This window comes from Prionailurus bengalensis, chromosome D2 (genome assembly GCF_016509475.1).
Source record: "Prionailurus bengalensis isolate Pbe53 chromosome D2, Fcat_Pben_1.1_paternal_pri, whole genome shotgun sequence".
NCBI lineage: Eukaryota > Metazoa > Chordata > Mammalia > Carnivora > Felidae > Prionailurus > Prionailurus bengalensis.
Window position 1 is genome coordinate 80,378,558 of NC_057351.1, and position 11,522 is coordinate 80,390,079.

The 11,522-nt window shown below is 56.1% G+C and overlaps 1 protein-coding gene across 3 annotated transcripts in view; it reads right to left on the bottom strand.

Moving 5' to 3' along the window:
* Positions 1 to 11,113, bottom strand: part of CTBP2 (C-terminal binding protein 2) — a 161,891-nt gene extending 150,778 nt beyond the window's left edge. Inside the window, exons 1-2 of one of the 3 annotated variants that reach the window (XM_043597813.1) lie at positions 10,900 to 11,113; positions 10,374 to 10,585 (exon numbers count right to left, since the gene is read on the bottom strand). The gene's annotated coding sequence lies outside the window, so the exon portion shown is untranslated. Of the gene's footprint in view, positions 1 to 9,905; positions 10,010 to 10,373; positions 10,670 to 10,899 lie in introns of those variants that run through there. The other 2 variants (XM_043597816.1, XM_043597815.1) reach the window with 2 other exon arrangements.
* Between the last annotated feature and the right edge of the window lie 409 nt (positions 11,114 to 11,522).

Here is an 11,522-nt window from a genome sequence, read left to right on the forward strand (position 1 = left end):
GCCCCTCTCTTAGAAAGGGGCACACACCAGGAAGAAGGGGGGCCGGTCTTAAAAAAAAAACTAAGATCACTACCCTAGACCACAAACTTGGAAATTTGAGTCTGATAAAGTGATACCTGGCCACCAAATCCAATGTTACCACACACACACACACAAAAACCCTGAGCACTGTGAAAGCTACCCACATAATCCCTGTGTGTGTGTGTGTGTGTGTGTGTGTGTGTGTGTGTGTGTGTGTGTTGGAGGGGGGAGAGGGTGGTTGGTTACATCAGACACTCAGATGGAAGCAAAGGGGAAAATGAGGTCAGGAGCACAGAAGGGGTCTAATTTGGCTAGCGTGGCAAAGCCATCCCCAACTGTACCCAAATCCCAATCAAAACCTGAAAGTCTCAATCCATCAGAAAGACCAGCTCTAGATGGACTGGGAACTAACTAAACTTCCGGTTGTCTTGGTTACTTAACCTTCCCGACCCTCGGTTTCTTCACTGGTAAGACAGCGACCACCATCACCGCTACCTCGAAGAGGGTATGAGGGTAACTGAAAGCACGTGGCTAGCGCAACAGAACTGTGCCTGGCTCTTGAGGTCCTTCCGGAGGTCTGTCCTCCGCCTGGGCAGAGTCTGTGATCCAGAGGGACGGACCTCTCCCCACGCATCCACCGGGAGCCCCTGTCTGCTGGGGCCTGCCTGAGGCTTCTCAACAGGAGCCATGCTGTTCATTAACCCAGAAGAGTGTAGGGAATTTAAAACAGGCCTGGTCCAGGAAACCATCTAGAAATTCCTCCTTGGCATTAGATCGTGAGATCCTAACAAAAGATCAGTGATCAAAGACGGAAATGAAAACAAGCCAGATTTTCCATAGCCCCGTGTGATCTGGAAGTCAACCCTGGAGAAAGAGGATGGTTTCTGAGAAGCCATTTGAATCCCGGGGAGGACATGCCACATTTTGGGGGTGAGCCTGGAATTTTCACCTCCCCTCTGCTCTCAGGGTGACCCGTGAGGCTCAAACGGTAGGCAGGGTTCCTCCTCTGCCAGGGAATCCGGCTCGAACCCCACTGCCAACGGACTGGTTCAAATCCCAGCTCTGCTACTTGGGGTAGGGGGGGATGGGCAAATCACCCCAGCGCTTCCTGGGCCCGCCACCACCCGACCTCGCCCCGCCACCACCCCACCTCGCCGTGAAAATCAAGTGCAACATGGACCAAGGGAGGGGCTGGCAAAGATACTAAGTAATTGCTCAAAAAATGGTAGTTATTCTGTTACCTTAACCAAAACACGAGTACTACCTAAAAGGCCTGGGTGGATCGGGGTATCAAATTAAGCCCGCGACGACAGCGAAGAGAAAAAACACACAGAAATTCCTCCGCCAAGGAGAAGACCGGCGCAACGCGGCAAAGCCCCCGATGGTCACGACTCTACGCTCGCCGGCCCGCCAGGCCGCCCGCGTTGGGGAAGAGCCGCGGGGAGTGAATCGGCGTGAGGTCGCCGGTTCTGGAGGTGGACGGTGACGAAGGCCCGGGGAGCCCTCGCAGCTTCCGGGCGCACCCACGACCGCGCCGTCGCTAGCCCGAGAACACCCAGGCTGTGGACGGGGGCAGGGGAAGCGGCGGCCCCCGCACCGCCCTGGGGACGGGAGGCCAAGCCGGCCACGTCGTGAGGATGCGGCCGTTTACCGTCTGCTCCATCCGCGATCACTGGGGGGGGTGGGGTGGCTCCGGCACGGGGTCCAGCGAGGTTTCTGGTTCAGCTCCGGGCCTCGGGCGCGGGTTCGGGGCCCCCCTCCGGGTCCCTTGGGGTCTCGTGGCTCTCTCCCCGTCCAGCCCCGGGACCTGGAGGGGCGCGGCCAACCCGGCGGGTGTGCCGGACCCCCGCCGCCCGGGGTCGAGCCCCGCACAATGGCCGGGGAGCTGGGGGGAGGAAGGAGGAAGTGGGCACCGGTGGGGGGGGGGGGCAGGGGCCATTCCTAGCACCTCTGGATCACTTCCCCCAAGCGGGAAACGGCTGCCATTTACAAGTGAAAAGACCAGCGCCTGGGGAGGGGTGCTTCCGGCGGCGTCAAGGTGGGGGGGCGGGGAGAGGACAGGTATGCGGGCCCCCCGAGGGGGAGGGGAGGGACCGACGCGGACGCGGGCCGGCGGGGGGGGGGGGGGGAGGCGGAGCCTCAGGTGCCCCCCGCCGGGAGCCCGCAGGCCCGCGGGCCCCAGGTCTGGAGGTCCTGGCACCCCGGACCCGCAGACGCCAGCAGGACAGGGCACCCCGGCCGTCCGCGCGCCCGCGGGGAGGCGCGGCCAGGCCCCGCCCCCTCCAGGTAGAGCGCGGCCAGGTTCGGCGGCCGGCCTTGGCCGGGGCCCCACTTCGCCCTCCCGCCTTCCGAAGGTCAAGCAGGAGACCGGAAGTCGCCCGGCGGTCAGTCTGGACGGATCGTCGGGGTTCCCGGGGCCCCCAAACCCGCGCGCTACGGCGAGAGACCGACGCCAGCCTCTTTACGAGTTGGGGGAGGCGAGTCACTGTTCCTCCGTCGCATAAAATAGGAATGGTTCTGTTTACCTGGCCCGCAGGAGCGTCGTGAAGATTAATGACTGTGAAATGTTTTTAAGATCAAAAACATTCTGAGATTTTACTTGTAGGCACTTATATGTGCATATTGATATCTGTGCAGCAAAACGCACTCTTTATTCATTGCCCTCCTGGAGTGACTTCTAGCCCATAACCAGAAAGCGCTGAGAAAGAGAAGGTACGTCCCTGAGTGCTCCTGGATAGACACGTCCTTCCCACTTGGCATCCACGCTGGGCCTCCCGCTCCATCCAGTCCCTGATGGGCGGATGGCGCAATCGACCAGCGGTGCAGACCACAGTTCCACGTCTGGAGAAGGCACAGAAGAAAACTTGACAAATACTTGTCACCCCCACCGGGAAGAAAACGCAGCATCCCTCCCCAAGCCCGCCCAGTTCATTAGGGCAAGTACCCCCCAGGTGAAGGCTGCCCTCGTGGTCTCCGGTGCTTGGAAAGCCTTGCCCCACCTATCCCCAAAACTGCACGCAGTGGTCAGCCAAGCTCGGCCCATGCACTCCGCCGGGCCTGGCAGCTGCTGCGGCAAGGCTTCCCTAGCATCATCAGGACTCCAACCCTCCCAGCAAAGCAAGCCCATGTGAACAAGGGAGGCTGTCCTCCCCACCCCCCACCCCCACCCCCACCCCCACCCCCACCGTGCAGAACACTCCCAGTCCCCTCAACCATTCCAGGCCAGGGTGTTAAGAACCGCCCCCCCCCCCAAAACCCTCCCTGCTGGCTCACTCAGCTCTCCACCATCCAAATGAGCATGTGGGCACTACCCCTACCCCGCCCCCAAGGCCCACCTGAACGCACACTGACTGTGATTGAACTGTGTCTGTGCTTCTAGGCCTCCCCCACTAAAGCCATCCATCAGCAAAAGAATAAAGTCCCAGGCAGAGTTCATTCAACAGGAAAGGTGCACAAACCCTTTCCTGGCCTCAAGCCCCCTGCAGCCAAGGAACTTCACGGGCTCTTCCTCCCTCCCCCCCCACCCCCCCAATCCTGGGGCAGGTACAATACTACCACTTCCAGGTTGATTTGGGTCATTGACACCAATCAACTGGCTGTTTGGTAGGCCTTAACAATTAGGTAGGCTTTTTAAATTGCCGTACTTGGTGGGGGGAAATCCCACTAGGCCAGAGGAGTTGACCTCTGTGGTCTTGGTCTAGGGTTCCTTCCAAAGAAACTTCCTGGGATTCCTTGACTCCATAATGAAGTTTTTGTTTGTCCTGGGCTCGGACAGATTGCTGGAGGCCAGACTTCAGGCACGGCTGGAGCACAGCAGCGAGTTTACAAGCCCTTGGCTAGCCCCCACGCTGCAGGAAGATCCACTGGCCCACCATCTATGTTCCACATCTTCTAAAAAGTCCCTTCCAAGTCCCTGCCACAACGTAAGCTGGGATGAGGGACAGAAATATTGCCACCATCTCCAATCAATCTTCAGGCCAGTAACAGTTGTCTTTCAAGTCATAAGTAAGGATTTGTGTTATTGCAAAAAGCACATTTCTGCTGATCAATAGATCGCTTTTGAAGGGAGTTAAAGCAACAACACGAAGGGTGTGTGTGTGTGTGTGTGTGTTTGGGTTTTTTGTTTGTTTTTGCATTTTACAAATGGGGAAGATTTTAAGAACTACAAGGATGAAGAGCACTGCCCTCCCCCACCTCCACTCCCCACCCCCAGACTTCTCTGGACCTCCAGAAAACCACCACCAAAGACCTGCCCACCAAGTTCAGACAACAGCAGCTAGTGAGGATTAACGTCCTCTCAACACCACCGGGAGAAATAATGGCTCTGTTACTCTCTAGGATAGGAGTCACAGTTCTCCATAAAGTCAAAAGCCATCACTTGCCCCATGAATAAGGACCCAACCGTTGTATCAGAATTTTGGTGAACATGAAGCCAACTTGAGGCAACCATCTGTTAAATTCAGTTGCCGAAACAGTTCAGGTAGATCATCTGTCAAGCATTCACTCAAGGAGGGACAGGCTAAGATACACATGGGAAGGTCAGCTGGCCCCTAAGTTCTAGCCAAGTATATACCTTGATAAAATCAGAACAGGCATCAGCCCCCAGCGGTGGTCAATGTCTACGCGGATTCCCCGTGGGGGAGGGGACACAGAGAAAGGGCACAGGATAATGCCTGCCATTTCAACTACAGATTTGGCTCCCTTCTGCAACCCCAGCTCCCACATGGAAGCAGGAGACCTTTGTGAATGGGGAGGGAAGATACAATACAGAGGGGCGTTCTCAGAAATGGCAGCAGCTGTACAGGCAAACACACAGACCCAACACTCACTCACTTTAGCGGTACTTTCCAAACACTACAAATAGCGTAAAAAACGACTTCAGCGCGAGGAGTAATAAAAAAATAAACACAACAGCTTCCTGCCACTTACAATGTCTCAATTTCTGGTTAAGGGGTGAAAAGGATTCCTCAAAACTCGCGCTCCAGGGAGAAAAAGTTTGTTTTTCCACACTCCGCTTTGAAGAACGCTTCTATCTGCTTTTACAATCTTGACACACACACACACAAAGATCACGGAGAAGAGAGCACAAAGTTCCCCAGCAGTCCAGAAGAGACCATCTTCTAAGAAAACTCCGCAAAGGGGGTAAACCAGCGGCCCAGATTTCCATGCCAGGCAAAGACAGATGACTGTGCCTCTCTGGTTCCCATCCTGCTGGCCGCTCCTGAAGTTTCTGTATTCTCGGGCAGTTGGAAGAATGAAGGCCCAAAGTGCCCCTTGGCTTCCATGGTCAACATTCCACACGAACAATGGCCTAGCTCTCTCCCTATTGTACATTCTGTATTCATTTGTGAATCCCCCCCCCCTTTTTTGCACAATGTGCAAAGTCCTTCTTTTCACTGGGGAAGTCCTGAATGCCCAAGTGCAGCCATAAACTCAGGCTTTAAACATCAATAATGATAGCTAAAAGCAAACTACAGATTCTGCCCAAACATTAATTTTGTGAGTATCATTCGAGTCACATTGATGGCTTCTGGATACCATCCATTAAATCATGATCAAAAGAAACCACTGAACACCTTCAACATGGTTCTGAAGGTTTTAGCAATTATTAAGTATAATTTTCCAAATCCAGAGATAGGATTTAAAACACACACACACACACACACACACACACACACCCCTTTCATTCGTCTTTGATATATATTCCATCAAACACAGACTTGAAAAAAAAAATTAACTTCCAAAGATTGTACGTGGGGAGAAGCCTTGCTTGCACCCTCCGTCCTTTCCCGGGGTGCTGTGGCTTTAACTTCAGCGGTGTGAATTAGGACATGCTCACCAGCTGTAAGGGAGAAAACTGATATCTGCCCAGGCAGCACAGCCTCGGAGCGTATCCATTCCAGCATTTCCATGTGCCTACTAGAAGTCATCATAGTCCACAGGAGCATGCCTCAGCGTCACAGGAAGATCTTGAAGGAGTAAGGCCCCCCGATATTTCACTATAAGGTGTCACTTCTGTTAAACACTCGTACCGTTCTTCCAAGGGTCAAACTGCACTCCCACGTTTTAATTACTACAGAAATGGGTTCCAGCCTCTGTAATGGAACGACCAGCCAGACAGTGGGAACAGTGCCTGGGTCGTGCCCTGCCCAACAGACACATTTCCTTTTCTGATCGCGTATTTTATGAATATATATACCTGTATCTATCATCTGTGGCCTGTACCAGGGACTTGGGACACTTAGCCCACTGCTTGTCACTGGCACAAAGATTATGCGGAGGGACCCAGGCGGCACTCACATACGTTATGACGACACTCCTTCTGTACTGAAATGACAGTGGTAAAAAAAATGACAACTGGGGTGGCCATTCCACCGTTGCTATAAACTCTTTAACTTTTTTCCATTTAGGGAAAAGCATTAAATGCAAAGGGGGGTGATTCGCGACGGAAAAGGACTGTGAGCAAATGGCATTCGGGGGCTGGATCTCAAGGAGGGGCTGTTCCCGAGATGGAGGCTCTTTTTGTTTTTAATCAGTGAGTCTCAAGGATTTCAAATGGTGTGAGCCAGGCGGAGCTCCCTTTGCTTTAGTATTTAAACAGTTGGCAACAATATCCTTTTCCAACCCAGAGCACTGCTTGTTAGGTACCTATTTTCTTTACTCATCATTTATTGACCTTGTAGCTGGCTACTCAGGACACCGAAAGAGTTGCAGGTTGATTTGGAGTTTTGTTTGTTTGTTGTGGTGGTGGCTGTTGGTTTCATCTCTCTTCAAAACACTTTTCAGACTTAAAAATACAGTTTCTTTTCAGAGTTTGAAAAGTCAAGAGTAAAGTTATTGATTATTCCCTGAAAGGGCAACTGATTGGCTGGTTAATAATTATACAGATAGCCAAGTTTTCCTGTTTCATCTTGTGTACACGACCAGATTAACAATGCCAAGGAAAGCAAACTCTGCAGGGACAGGAACAGGTGTGCCCTGAGTCTTAAAAGGCCAAAATATCTCACAAAGTATGTCACTGGTGTATTTTTACAACGAGCACAGTGTTTTTAAGCAGCCGGACTTTTTTACTTTCCCAACCTGAAGAAGACACTTGGCAAATATTTCTTCCTTGAGTTGATGACTAAGTCCCAGACATAAGTTGCAACTTGTGCCTAGCAAAGAAATACATTTTAGGGACAAAGAGGTATTTTTAAAAATCACTGTTGAGAAAAGGTAATTCACCCTGCCCCTCCCCCAGGAAAACACCCATTCAAGGGCCAATTTCAAAAGATCCCAAGTGAAGTCGTAAATAACACAGGGCTTGGAGCTCAACTACACAGCCACCCACCCTCCACTCAGCCTTATTAAGGTACACTTAGAAACGAGGGAGAGGACGTACTCCCCCTTAGCTGTATCTTCCCAAACAGGAAACGGGATTAAACAAAAAAGCACCTTGTCAGGTTCAAAACAAGCTCCAAGGCCAAGATTTTAAAATTCCCTCTAATAACTGCTTTCTACAGGGACAAACTGGGGTCCCCTACCCCGGGGGCACAGAAAACCAATCAGTGCCATAAATTCCCTTTGCCTTCAACCCTCACTCCCTCGTACTGGGGGCAGAGTGGGGGGAGGGGGTGACCCGACATCAACACTGACACTAAACCCCTCAACGCTCTACAGAAATATGCTGGCTTATTTCCTTTGTTTGGTCCTGTTATACTTGATCAAGTGTGAACGATTAAACTGGCTTCATTAAAGGCAAGTGCATTCACGGCTAACATACAACTTCAATGGCAACTGTAAGCATATTTTGCAAGAAAGAGGGCCTGCTTTTTTGCCTGAAACCTACCACCTCATTAACTTTTCTTTTGGGGGCAATAAAAAGGGCACCAGGGTTTTTTGTTGTTGTTGTTGTTTGGTTTTTGTTGTTGTTGTTGTTTTTTACAGGAGAGTGTCACAGCAGTTCAGGAATCTGATGGCAGACAAAAGCATTTTTGGTGTTTCAACTCTAGGACATAGTCCCCCGTTACTTTACCAAAAAAAAAAAAAAAAAAGAAAAAGAAAAAGAAAGAAAAAAAATGTTTCAATATTAAAGCCGCTCTGACTTAAAGTGTTCAATTAGCATTTTGAATATCACTTTATAATTGCTGTAAGAAGTACTCTTTGAAATCAAATGATTATAGGCACGAGATCCTTCGAAGTACCATTACTTCAAAATGTAAAGGATTTAAAAATTTTTTTTCAAAACAGAGGAATTCTCCGAAGTACACGAAAACTAACTAGTTCTACTCTGGGAGCCCTAGAGGCAGAAAGAACAGCAGTCTTAGGGACTGAACACGAGGTAATTTTTAAACTTGTCTTTGAACCCAAGCACTTGGTAGAGAATCTTCTTTGAAAGAGCAGGAAGAGTCTAGTCTATTTCGCCAAAGTCGGGAGGCAGAATCGCTTTGTAAACTAACCAAAATATACGTCCCCTCCAAATTATCCATGTCAGATAAAAATATACCAGTCTCTAGAATATCCAACAGAATTGCAAATAAGGCACTTAGCATTTTAAATTCCCAATGCATATTTATAGAATACAATTCTCTTGTCTACCCTTCAAGCCACTCACATCTGACTCTCTAAGAACTTAACCTGATCTCCAATCTTTAAAGAAAAAAGGTGGGAAAAAATCCAGAAAGATCTGTTTACCCTGGAGAGGGCAAGTGAGCCCGGCCTGACGACGTAGGCCACTGCCAGCAGCCTCCACCCCAAGGACGCAGAGCGAGCGGGTATTTCTACGAAAAATTCCTCCTTTCCCCTGCAAAACACTAAACATGGGGACCCCTGGAGCCAACTGCCGCTTGGGGCTGCCTCCGGAAAAAGTACTCGGGGTCGGGAGAAGGGGGCACCCCACACACTCGCGCGCACACGCACGCTCCGTGTCCGTGACCATCCGCCGCGGCCGAGCCACCGGAGGGTGTGTGTGCGCGCGTGTGCGTCTCGCCGCGGCCGGCGGTGACCGAGCCGAGCTCCGGGGCCCGCGGCCTCCGAGCACCAGGACGCTGCGTGGGCTGCGGGCAACCAGCTACGCCACCCGGCCTCCCGCTGGAGAAAGGCCCAGGCGCGCCCCGGCTCCTGCGCGCCTCTGCCCAACTTGCCCCGGAGCGCTGGGCAGAGCGGGAGGGAGAGAAAGAAAGGCGCTTCCCCTCGGCCGCGCGGGTCAGTCCTGCGCCGCCGAGGACGAGGAGGAAGAGGCGACCGCGGCGGCCCGGCAGTCGCTGCGCAGCACCCGGTCCCCGCCGCCCGGGGCGCGCCCTCGCCAGCCCCTCCTGCGAAACTTTTTCCTTTTGCTTCGCCCCACCCGAAAAGTGCAGCCCGGGAGGGGGAGGCGGGCGGACCGGGCTCGCAGCAGGCGGCGGCGGCGGCGGGCGAGGAGGAAGTGGTGCCCGCGGGAGCGCGGACGGGCAGAGGAAATGCCCGGGCCGCTCGGCCCCCGCCCGCGCCCGCCGCCCGGCCAGCCCCGAGCCCCCGCCCCGCTGCGACTTTGGCGGGCCAAGCCCGGCGCGGCAGTGGTGGCGGCGGCGGCGGCGGCGGCAGATGTGGCCCGGCTGCCCGGAGGAGCCAACAATGCGGGGCCGGCAAAACAAAAGGGTTCCACTTCGCCTCCTTTCCCTTCTTTCACTTGCGCTCCCGGGGCGCCGCGCGGGATCCCCGGCCAGCAGGGGCCGCTCCCCTGGGGGCCCCGAGCCGCGCGCGCCCCGGTTTCCCCGCGGACCCCCGCTCTACCGCCCGCCCCCGCCCCGCAAAGCGTAAGGCCCCGCGCGCTCGGACTCCCGGTCCCGGGGGATCCGGCCGTATTGTCCCCGCGGCGCGCCGCGCGCTCGGCCTGGGTCGCGGGCGGCCCCCGCGCGCGCACCCACCGGCCTCGGGGAGCAGGAGCCGGGGGCGCCTAGGAAACCGTCGCCGAGACGCCGCCGCCGCCGCCGCCGCTGCCCTCCGGACGCCGCCGCGCTCGGGATTTCTTTTTTCTTTTTTTTTTTTTCCAATCCTGATGGGAAGGAAGGTGACCGCCTACTTCGCATTCATCAACTCTCATCACAACAACAAAAATCCTGGCGCAAACGGCAGCCGGCGGGCGCGATCGGCGGCGGGGGGCGGCAGGCAGGGACCTCCAGGCCGGCTCCCACCCCCGGGCGCCGAGCGGGGACACGGGGGCGCAGACCAAAGATGTCCTCGGATGCCGGCTCCGTGTCCTTCGCCCTCCTCCTCCTCCTCCCCCCCCCACCCCCCAGTGGCGCAGTGAGGCGCGGGCGCGGCGCCCCCAGCCCGCGGCCGCAGGTGAGGCGGGGGCGGCAGCGGTCCCAGCCCTCCCCCGGGGCCCCGCTTACCTCGTCCCGGGCCGCCGGCGTCCACGGCGAAGGGCGCCCACCCGGGAGGCGGCGGCGGCGGCGGTGGCGGCGGCTCCCGCCCCTCCCACCCCACCCGGCGGCGGTGGCGGTGGCGGCGGCTGTGCGGCCCCCCCCTCAGCGCGGCATGGCTCCCGGCTCGGTCCCTCGCTCCTCGGGCCGCCGCCGGCTTCTCTGGGCCGCTCCCGGGCCACCTTAAAATGACACACGCACACAGGGACACACACACAAAAACTTAATCTCTCCAGCTCCCCGCCCCTCCCCCTCCCGCCCTTCCCTCCCCTCCCTTCCCTGTCTCTCCCCTCCCCACCCTACCCCTCCCCTTCCCTTCCCTTCCTCCTCCTCCCCTCGCCGCCGAGCCTCTTCCTACTTCCCCACCCACCCCACCCCCTTCCTCCGCCCACCCGGCTCCCGATGCTCCCCACCCCAGTCCCAGCCCCGCGCCCGCTCGCCGGGAGGGGGCTGCGCTGGGGGTCCCCGGCCCGCGCTCGCCCCGCGCCGCGCTCACCCCCAAGAGGATGCTAATTCCAACTTGGATCGGGGGAGGGAGCGTCCTGGATGCCGAGCGCCTCCCGGCTATTTGCTCTTCTTTATTTGTTTTCTCCTCCCGGGAAGGAGGAGGAAAACGGAGAGAAAGGGAAAGGGAAAGAAGCGGCGCCGGCCGCGTCTCCCGGTGCCCGCCGGCTGCGCAGGAGCGAGGCGGGAGGCGAGGTGAGGGTCGCCGCTCGCTCACTCCTCGCTCCTTTTTTTTTTTTTTTTTTTTTTTTTTTTTCTTTTTTTTTTTTTTTTGGGCAAAGGCGGGGTCTCTCTTTGCAAACCAATGACACAACCCCACATGGGCCGGCCTCGCCCCCTACAGATACTCCTCACTACAAATCGGCTCTCTCGGGGGATTAGTGGCTCCGCGAAAGTGCACACAGGCGCGGCGGGAGGGCGAGGGGGCCGGGCGCGGCGGGCACTCCCCGGCCCGGCCCCGCCCGGGAGGCCCTGGCGAAGCCCTGGGGCCTCGGCGGCGGGGGCGGGGGTCCCGCCGCGGCGGCCGGGAGTCCGGCCCTCCCCTCTGCTCTCCTTCCTCCTCCGCCCCTTCCACGTGGGGCCCCGGGCGGCCGGCCACGTGGGGGAACGCGAGCC